Genomic DNA, 10,425 nt, shown 5'->3' with positions numbered 1-10,425 from the left:
TTCAGATGCATTGGAGAGCTACTAGAACAGAGCTACTTGAACAAGATTTTAGAATGAAGCTAACCTAGCATTTCATACTACTTTTCTCTTCAACATAGTTACTGGTTCTGTAAGTGTAAGACTAAGTGCAAGTTGATAAAATGATCATACCTTATGGAAGGCTACCAATGATGGCAGTATGAAAAATGATGTTCAGAGCACACACAAGGGGAAATGGTTCAGGACCGTATACTTGGCTGTCAGTAGACACTGTGAAAGGTTACAAACTAGGGGTAAGGATAAATTAGAAAGAGGGCAATACTCTACAGCAGAGCTAAACACACTTGTTTTCTATAAAAGGCCAGATGATAAATATTTTAGACCTGAGGGCTACACAGTCCCTGTTGCAACTACTGTTGCAACTACTCAACTCTGTTGTTGGAACAGGAAGGTAGACATGGATAATTTGTAAACAAATGGACAGGACTGTGTGTTCCAGTAAATTTGTATTTGCAAAAACCCTGTTTTTCATTAGAATTTTTTATTTGCCTAGAATTATTTGCCTTGAATCTGTTTTTCATTACAACCTCAGACTGTTGAGTAGGTATTGGCCATCATGCTAGGTTTAGACATGCAGCCAGGTAATAGGCACCTGCCCCTGCATAGGGGTGAGAAGTGAGGATGAGCAGAGATTGGATGACTTCTGCTGCAGTTCCTGCTCCTTGTGTGGTAGGTAGAACAATGCCTCCCCAAGGATGCCCAAATCCCAACTCCTAGAGACTCTGACTATAAGGATGTTTCCAACGGAGGAAGGAAGCAGAAGAGTCAGAACCAGTGAAAGGGAGGTGACTATGGAAGCAGAGACCAGCATGAAGTCATCTGAGAAAGATTTGATTGGCCACTGCTGGCTTTGAAGATAAGAAGGAACCACAAGACAAGAAAGTCTAAGCAGCCTCTTGAATTTGGATAATGCCAAGAAAGTAGATTCTCCCTTCAATTCTCCAGAAAGGAACTCGGTTTCTTAACAGAAAAGGCTCTTTCAAAATCCCTTTTGTTTACTACAATGGCAGTTCTTACTTTTTTCATTCATTATTTTAATTGCTTTTTTAAAAAATAAATATACAGAGGTCATTGTTATGGCCCATTGGGTTAAGCCACTGTCTGTAGCACCTGCATGGGCACAAGTTTGAGTCCTGGCTGTTTCAATTCCAATTCAGCTCTCTGCTAAAGCACCTGGGAAAGCAGCAGAGGATGGCCCAAGTTCTTAGATCCCTGTACTATATGGGAGACCAAGAAGAAGCTCCTGGCTTCGGATCAGCCCAGCTCAGGATGTTGCGACCGCTTGGGGAGAACAAGCACAGAGAAGATCAATCTCTCTCTCTCTCTCTCTGTCTCTCTTTCTCTCTAACTCTGTTTTTCAAATAAATAATAAACCAAATCTTTTTTTAAAAAAACTTTCTCTTTAAAATGAATATACGCTTTTTTTTCCGCGCTACCCGGCGAGGGGTCCATACGGCGTTGTTTTTGATTCCCGGCGTAACTTAAGGGGAAGCTGTCACAATGTCCGGAGCCCTTGATGTCCTGCAAATGAAGGAGGAGGACGTCCTCAAGTTCCTTGCAGCAGGAACCCACCTAGGTGGCACCAACCTTGACTTCCAGATGGAACAGTACATCTACAAAAGGAAGAGTGATGGCATCTACATCATCAATCTGAAGAGGACCTGGGAGAAGCTGCTGTTGGCGGCTCGTGCTATTGTGGCCATTGAAAACCCTGCTGATGTCAGTGTGATATCCTCCAGGAACACTGGCCAGAGAGCTGTGCTGAAGTTTGCTGCTGCCACTGGAGCTACTCCCATTGCTGGCCGATTCACACCTGGAACCTTCACTAACCAGATCCAGGCAGCCTTCCGGGAACCACGGCTTCTGGTGGTTACTGATCCTCGGGCTGACCACCAGCCTCTCATGGAGGCATCTTATGTGAACCTGCCTACCATTGCTCTGTGCAACACAGACTCGCCTCTGCGCTTCATGGACATTGCCATCCCGTGCAACAACAAGGGAGCCCATTCAGTGGGTCTGATGTGGTGGATGCTGGCTCGGGAGGTTCTGCGCATGCGTGGTACCATCTCCCGTGAACACCCCTGGGAGGTCATGCCTGATCTCTACTTCTACAGAGATCCTGAAGAGATTGAAAAAGAAGAGCAGGCCGCCGCTGAAAAAGCTGTGACCAAGGAGGAGTTTCAGGGTGAATGGACGGCCCCAGCGCCCGAGTTCACTGCTACTCAGCCTGAGGTTGCTGACTGGTCCGAAGGCGTGCAGGTGCCCTCTGTGCCTATTCAGTAGTTCCCCACTGAGGACTGGAGTGCTCAGCCCGCCACTGAAGACTGGTCTGCAGCGCCCACTGCTCAGGCCACCGAGTGGGTGGGAACAACCACTGAGTGGTCTTAGGCTGCTTGTCAGGGGCTCTCACGCAAACATGGAAATGAGGTTGACAGAAAATAAACATCAGTTTCTACAGAAAAAAAATGAATATACAAAAATGGGGTAGTGTTTCAGCATTTCATGGAGAAGCACTGATAATTAGGGACAACTGGTAAGCTTTCTGATTCACTGGCACACTTGATGGTTTTCTGGTTCAAGCAATAGATGGAGAAAGTGCAAAGTTCCTTACTAACTTCCTAACTTGGCTCTGTTTTAAAAGATGAAGTCTGACTCCAGGTTCAGTCCAGCTCTGGTTGCCTTAGGAGAAATTTCTCATATTCTTTTATTAAATTCCTCATTAATCTTGTTTTTGTTTTTTTTTTTTTGTATTTTCTTGAAAGTTATTTTATACAATTACATATCTCTTTGGAGAATTTATTTGGGCACCATGATTTTAAAGCTCAGAATCCACTACCAGAAACAGCTCAGAAGAATCGAATCCTGCAGTTACCCAGGGACTGGGTCATTCCTTTGCTTCCATTTTTTTTTTTAAATATTCTTTTGAGGGGGTGGGCATTTGGTCTAGCAGTTAAGATACCTGTTAGGATACCCATTTCTCATGTTACAGTGTCTGGATTTCACTCCCAGTCTCAGCTCCTGATTCCAGCTTTCTGTTGATGCAGACCTTGGGAGGCACCAGTGATGACTCAAGTTATTGGATTCCTGCCATCCATGTGGGAGACCTCACTGAGTTATTGGCTCCCAGCTCCAGCCCCAGCCAGCTCCAGCCATTGCTGGCATTTGGGGAGTGAACTAATGGATGGCAGTACTCTCTCTCTTTCAAATAAATAAATGCTTAATAAAAAGTTTTAAAAAAGAAAATATGAAAAGGTAACAGGTTAGATTTCTAAAAACTTCTATTCAGTCTTTCCAAATTCAAAGAGATGACATGGTTATCTAAAAGAAGCACAAAATATACCAACTGGTATCGATGTAGGTACTTGGCATGCATTAAGCTTGACTTTCTTAACAATTACCGATTTGTGATTTGGTATCCAGGGATTTGGTATAGTCAAGATTTCTGGTTGTATAAGACATATTAATTCCTACAAAAAAAAAGCAATAAACTATCCACACTGGACCTTCTGCAACTCCATTTGGATATTTGGTATCTAATCTGTACACAATGTTGGACTGTGGGAAGAGTCACAAGACCTAGATCTGAAAGCTTCCCCCACTCCCTCCTACTTTGTGACCTTGACCAAAGCACTTAGCTTTGAAATTCTCTTTCTTCCATGAAATGGAAATAATGGTAATGACATGTCCATCACTTGCTTATTAAAAGAATAAGTTGATCCAAATATAAAAGATGTTTGTAAAATCTTAAGCCCCCTTTATGTTATATTTTTTAAAAACTCAGAATGGAAACTGAGAATGTCTCTTTGCCATACCCCAGTTAATCTCTAATCAATCATTCATTCTAGAATTGACATAGAAAATATCCAGGGTGGGCGTTTAGCCTAGCAGTTAAGATGCTTGTGTCCCATGTCAAAATACTGGGGTAAAATTTCCAGCTCCAGCTCCTGACTCCAGCTTCCTGCTAATGCAGACCCTGGGTGGCAGTGGGGATGGCTCAAGTTAATGAGATCCTGCCACCCATGTGGGAGACCTGCATGAATTCCTGGCTCCCAGCTTCAGTCTCCCGCTAACCATTGGAGACCTTTATAAGTGAACCATAAATTTAAGAGTGAATGGATGGGGTAGGCGTGTGGCTCACTTGGTTAATCCTCCGCCTGCGGTACTGGCATCCCATATGGGTGCTGGTGCTAGTCCCGGCTGCTCTTCTTCCAGTTCAGCTCTCTGCTGTGGCCTGGGAAAGCAGTAGAGGATGGCCCAAGTGCTTGGGCCCCTGCACCCACATGGGAGACCAGGAAGAAGCACCTGGTTCCTGGCTTCGGATCGGTGCAGTGCGGGCCTTGGCAGCCATTTGGGGGATGAACCAATGAAAAGAAGACCTTCCTCTCTGTCTCTCTCTCTCTCTCTCTCTCACTGTCTATAAATCTGCCTGTCAAATAAAAAAAAAAAAAAAAGAGTGACTGGACTCTTTCTCTCAACCTTTCCCTTCCTGCTCATCTCCATCAAATAAATAAATAATTTTTTTACAAAAATGAAATCCAGAGGCCAGCATTTTGGCCTAGCCGATAAAGCTGCCACCAGTGAAGCCATTATCCCATACAGGTGCCAGTCCAAATCCTGGCTGCTTCACTTCTGATCCAGCTCTCTGCTAATGGCCTGGGAAAAGCAGTTTAGGATGCCCCAAGTGTTTGAGCCCCTGTCACCCAGGTGGGAGACCAGGAAGAAGCTCCTGGCTTTGGTCTGGCTCAACCCTGCCTTGCTGTGTAGCCACTTGGGGGGTAAACCAGTGGATGGAAGACCTCTCTCTCTCTCTCTGTATCTCTTGCTCCCTCTGTAACTTTGACTTTCATATAATTAAATACATCTTTCAAAAAATAAAAAGGAAATCTATAATACTTATTTTCTATTTCAAGACAAATGTTGCAAGGTGAACAGAGTAGCCTATGAAGGATGAAGCTAGGTTAAACTTTAAAAGAATTTTTTCAGACAGATAAATGTGTCCTCTTACAGCTTACTAATTTAACAGCCATCATCTATTAACACATTTCTCAGTTTCAGGTAACTTCAGTCATTTTTTGAGTAGTCAAGCAATTTGTAGAATACTCAGAGCAATACATTGAGTTAAAATAATAATAATAATAATAATAATAATAATAATATAATAAACATGGAGCTAGAAGCATAATAAATCAATTTCAGATTTTTATTTTCAATTGTATTAAAGGAATTTCATGGGAAGCAACATGGTATGTTAGGGGATTTGTTTGTTTTTTTCCTATAGGAGAATTGGAAACATGCACGTATAACAATGAGAAAAGACAATCCTGAGAATATAGTTCATGGTTAAAGCAGCAGAACAGCCAATTGTAGGGGAAGATAGAACTGTATGTCTTTCAGAAGAAAATAGCTCTGTCCTAGGTGCAAGATTTTAATAGTTTGCATACACAGAAAAGAGGGAGGGTATTCCTTCAAAGGCTATTGCTGAACCAACAGTACCAACATTGAAGGCACTCTTAATTGATTTCTTGTAAGGCAATTGAGAAATTAATAGTTAGTGAATTATTCTTTTAGATGTGAACTCATTCATAATATGCTATTAAAAAATGGAGTGCAATCTTGTGCTGTCAAAAATGTAAATCAGTTATCTTTAGTTAGAAAAAGATTTTGTATGTCTTAACTCAGTTTTTTCCAGCATTAATGCTTATAAATGTGTAGTGCAAACTTTTAATCCTGAAGTTTTCTCTTATACTTCATAATGTACATATGAAATATTCATTCGCAACTCAAATAAAATTATTTTGCAGAATCTTTGTTATCCATTCTTATTTTTAATGTTGTTAATGAATACATAGTACTCTAACTGATGTTAATGAATAAATAGTAACCCTAAAATAACTTGAAATTACAGAAGACTATAAAATGAAAAATATTCATAATTGTATTGACCAAAAATAATTTGTTGTTTTATTCAATATCTTTAAATTTTTATGCATATATCACACATATAACTACATAAAATATATTTTAGAATCATGTAATATATATTTCTTATATAATTATGGGTCACCTTGTCTATTCGGTTTTCTGCAATGATTTGGTTCTCTCTAGTTAAAATTTTATGAACATTATCCATGTAATTACTACTCTTCAAAAACTCATCTAATTTATGTGGAAAAAAATAACCATACAAATATGGTATTTAATCAATCCTCTATTGTCTTACATTTTACAAAATTTTCCAGTTATCCATAAGACTGTAATTAACATCTATGAAAAGTATAATTATTAACTGAAAGATGAATTTTTAAAAAATCTTTATTCCCATGACCAAGCTAACTCACCATCAGGTCATATTAATTTTCATTTCTGAATCAGGATGTCAGAATATTTTAAAGCTAGCTCTACCACTAAATTTAAATATTTTAAGGTGTTTATTAATCAATTGATAGGTGGAAACGATATGCTATTATTTTAATATATATTCCTGAATTATTAATAAGTTTTTTTCTGGGCATTGAATATATGTTCAAATATCTGTTAATATCCTCTACTCATTTGCTCTTTTGTTTGTAATTATCTCACTCTTTTTGTTGGGCTTCACAGATGAGTATCTCAAAAATATATTTGTATTGTTTCCTAAAAATCTTTCCCCAATTTGTCAAAGATCTTTTGATTTTGTTTTGTTTATTTTAGGCTCATAACTCTTACACAGTTAAAATTTTCTACTCTTTTGGGGCTTACTATGTAGTTTCCTCTCCTAATATCTGCTCAATATTTATCAATACAATTTATTTTTAAATACTTAAATAATCTACATAGTATAAAGCTAAAATCAAATAGTTTTAAATATCCTTTCTTGAACTATTTGCTCTTCATCATCTTTAATATTTATGATGTAATTTTTATATGTAATAAAATCTCAGGACAACCATTCTTTTAATGAGCTAAGCTTTGCTTTTCTTTTGATCTTTAATTCTTATTTTTTTAGATTTTATTTATTTGTTTGAAAGGCAAAGTTACAGAGGCAGAGGCACAGAGATAGAGAGAGAGATCTTCCACCCTCTGATTCACTCCCCAGATGGCCACAACTAGCTGCATTAATCTAAAGGCAGAAGCCAGGAGCTTCTTCCAGGTCTCCCATGCAGGTACAGGGGCCCAAGGACTTGTATCATCTTCTACTGATTTCCTAGGCCACAGCAGAGAGCTGGATCAGAAGTGGAATAGCCAGGACTCGAACTGGCACACATATGGGGTGTCGGCACTGCATGTGGGGGCTTTACCCACTATGCCACAGCGCCAGTCCCTAAATTATTTTTATTTTTAAGATTAAGCATCCTCATTGACAGTCCAGAAACACAGTACTTGCTGACTTTTTGGACATACACACACATCTAAAACAGTTAAAAGTTATTCTTTGGTTTTCAGTGACAAGGTAGTTAAAAAGAACATGCTCACAAGCTCTAGCTGAATTCTGTTCTTTCTAGAAAAATGTGATTTTGCTATCAAGCCATTCCACAAAATATAAGGAAAGAGAGTTATCCAAAAAGCCAGCAAAACTCAGAAATGGAAATCTAGGTATCAAGCAAAAATTATCAGCCATCACACTGCTGCTATAAAACAGGGCAGGGAGACTACTGCCCATAGCTCACCAGAGAAGAACTTGAAGAACTCAGGACCTTAAGACTGAACTAAAGTGCTGTGGACATGTTCACAAAACAGATAATTTAAAGACATCCAGCTTGTTCTGCTTGGGAGCATTTTAGGGCTTCTCCCATCTCTGCAGAGGAAATAAAAACATGTGATTTTGGAATCAGTATTAAAATTGTCCTAAAATATGGGGAGAAAACGTGGAGCAGAAGGGTAGCAAGGATAAGTTTTGAATCCAGCCTCTACTGCCCAGGAAATGGAAGAGGGCTCAAGTTTTCCTGAGCTTGCCTCTTTAAATTCTCAACTTGGATCCAAACTAGTAGAAGATAGATAGATAGACAAACAGACAGACAGACCACTAATAATAAATATCAAGTGACCTACAGTGCTTATGGTATTAAAAATATTTTCCTAAATTATTATAAACTTCTGTTCTCAAAAGCAGAAAGTCAAAATGGCACCGGGCCATCCAATCAGTCATTGAGTAAAGGACTCCCTCCAAAGAGAACTCACTTAGCAGAGGCTGAGGCTGGGGAAGGGGAAAATATGGACTAAATGGACAGGCTCCAGGCACAATTTTAATGTGGCTTCTGCCCAGCCCAGCTGTAAGAGGAGGGACTGGGGGGCTCCAGAAGAAATGGGGGTGCTTCTCAGACACAAGGGGCCTGTAAGTTTAACTACTGATCCTTCTCACCTCAGGCTTGGAGAAGAAAGTACATGTTCAATTTTAAACTATTTAGAGCTTTGGGTACATTGACTATTTAATATTCTTCATTTAGTTTCCATTTTCTAAAGCTTTGGCTTAGAATGGTATATATTTACATTATGCTGAAAAATGTTTGAACATGCTTTAGTCAGTAGTCCCAAATGAAAATATAAATCTTACTCTTCCTTATCTTCTACACGGGAAAAGTGAATGAATGGCAGCCGAAGCATCCTGCAAGATTACTCTGTTATGAAAGGGCAGGGCAAATCATTCCACCTCCACAGCTTGAGCAGAGTTAACTAGTCTTCAATCTCATCTTCCCAAATATCTCCATTTACATCCATGGTATGGAACAATTGATTGAAACACAGGGAATCGGGATCAGGGAAGTGTTGCTAAGGGTTTGCTCCAGAGAGAAAACCCATGCAAATCCCACAGAAATATTGCATACAGCCAGTACACATCATCTGTTACTGCCGTCGAATTTCTGTATGGGGCCCCACAACAGGGGCAGCTCTCTGAGTTCTTTTCCAGCCACTCCTTACTCTCCATCTCTTCCAGTGACCTCTGAATAACCCTCGTATCATATCTCTGTTCCAAAAATCTTTTATTGGTCTCATCTGCTTGCAGGGACTCATTCCATAAGTCTATCAGTTTCTCTGTAGTCACCTTACATGGAGCAGAGACCCCGTGGTAGGTCAATTTGCACAAGATACAGAAGGCAAAATTGCACCCGGAGCAGATGCCCATGGTGCAGCCCAGCTCCTGCATCACAGGCAGCTAGCAGCTGGCAGCATGGGCAGGGGCAGTACACCACGCCTGCCATCAGGTCCAAGGTGGACTGCATGACAAGGCAGTTGAAGCAAGCAAATGATTCTGCTTCTACCAGCTCCTTGACCTGACCAGGAGTAGCCACTGAAGGGCACTTTGGTTCTGGACAGTTGAGGCACTGAACTTGGCCATCTTTGATCTGGATTTCAAAGTAGGCCTTCAGGCAAGCTTTGTAGTACACATGCCTGCACTCCAAGAAGTACATGCATTCACCACCCAGCTTCTCACAAAAACAGATATTGCAAAGGAACAATTTACTGTTAAAACATTTTATCTACTGAGCTTGATCAAAGTCCAAGGTTTCCTGGATCAGACTTGACAATGATTCCACATCTTGTACAGCTCCCTCATCTACGACTTCCTCTTGGTCTACGTCGGATCCAGCAGCTCCTCCAAACTCCAGCTCTTTGTTGGAAGAAGCCTGAGCGCTTTTTTTCTGAGATCCCACCTTGAGTTCAAAAGGAGAGACAGTATTCTGGTATGTGAGGGTCTCTTCCTTAAGAAACTGCATCCGGGCAAACAGGACCACCTGCCTAGGTGTTCCTTCCACAGGTTGTCTGCGTGCCTGCACAGAGCAGACAGCTGAGCTGGTGGCAGCCACTTGCCACTAAGTGTAAATGAAGGTGGGGAGGAGGATGGATAATCTGGTAGCAGCTCGAAGTTCAGCACAAGTGAGGCAGAAAGTCAACGGTGGATTGAGAGCCACCATTCTGGAGACACTCACTGAAGTGCTGCTCACAAATATCTTGAAATTTTGTGGCAAATCCGAATAATCCTGGTTTCTCTGCTTTGGACAGACTTGGCTTTTATCAATTCATCTTCTGTCATAAATGCTCTCCAGGGCCAACAGTTCATCCTCCTGAGCCTCTCAATATTCTGACATTTAATTTTCACCTCTTCTGTCCTCAGAGCCTTCAGCTGAGCACTGTGGATATCGCTCCAGCGGCAGGAGGGCTCTACCGGGGTTAAACATTTCTTATACAAACCCCACCCTATTTTAATCTGTGCAATTAGATAATATACTTTAATAATAATGATCACAGCATAGATTTTTAACAAATTCAACATATTTTTAATTTAGATTTTAAAATATTTTTTAAGTTATAAACAATGGTATTAGACCTGCTATAAATCCATAAATTAGGGAAGAACTGATACATTTAAAGACGCTTTGTTTTCCAACCTTGAAACTGGTATTTTCCTCA

The 10,425-nt window shown here is 40.4% G+C and overlaps 2 pseudogenes across 1 annotated transcript; one reads left to right on the top strand and one right to left on the bottom strand.

Annotated features, from left to right (window-relative positions):
* Positions 1-1,454: 1,454 nt before the first annotated feature.
* Positions 1,455-2,442, top strand: LOC100340199 (small ribosomal subunit protein uS2 pseudogene; annotated as a pseudogene). The gene has a single exon (XR_016213819.1). The product of XR_016213819.1 is annotated as a small ribosomal subunit protein uS2 pseudogene (transcript).
* Positions 2,443-8,688: 6,246 nt separating this feature from the next.
* LOC100342760 (E3 ubiquitin-protein ligase RNF14 pseudogene) lies at positions 8,689-10,103 on the bottom strand (annotated as a pseudogene).
* Positions 10,104-10,425: the final 322 nt, after the last annotated feature.

The sequence above is a fragment of the Oryctolagus cuniculus genome, chromosome 1 (assembly GCF_051225735.1).
Source record: "Oryctolagus cuniculus isolate XC-2025 breed Fujian yellow rabbit chromosome 1, ASM5122573v1, whole genome shotgun sequence".
Lineage (NCBI taxonomy): Eukaryota > Metazoa > Chordata > Mammalia > Lagomorpha > Leporidae > Oryctolagus > Oryctolagus cuniculus.
Note: the sequence above shows the minus strand (reverse complement) of the source record. Positions and strands in the feature narration are given on the sequence as shown.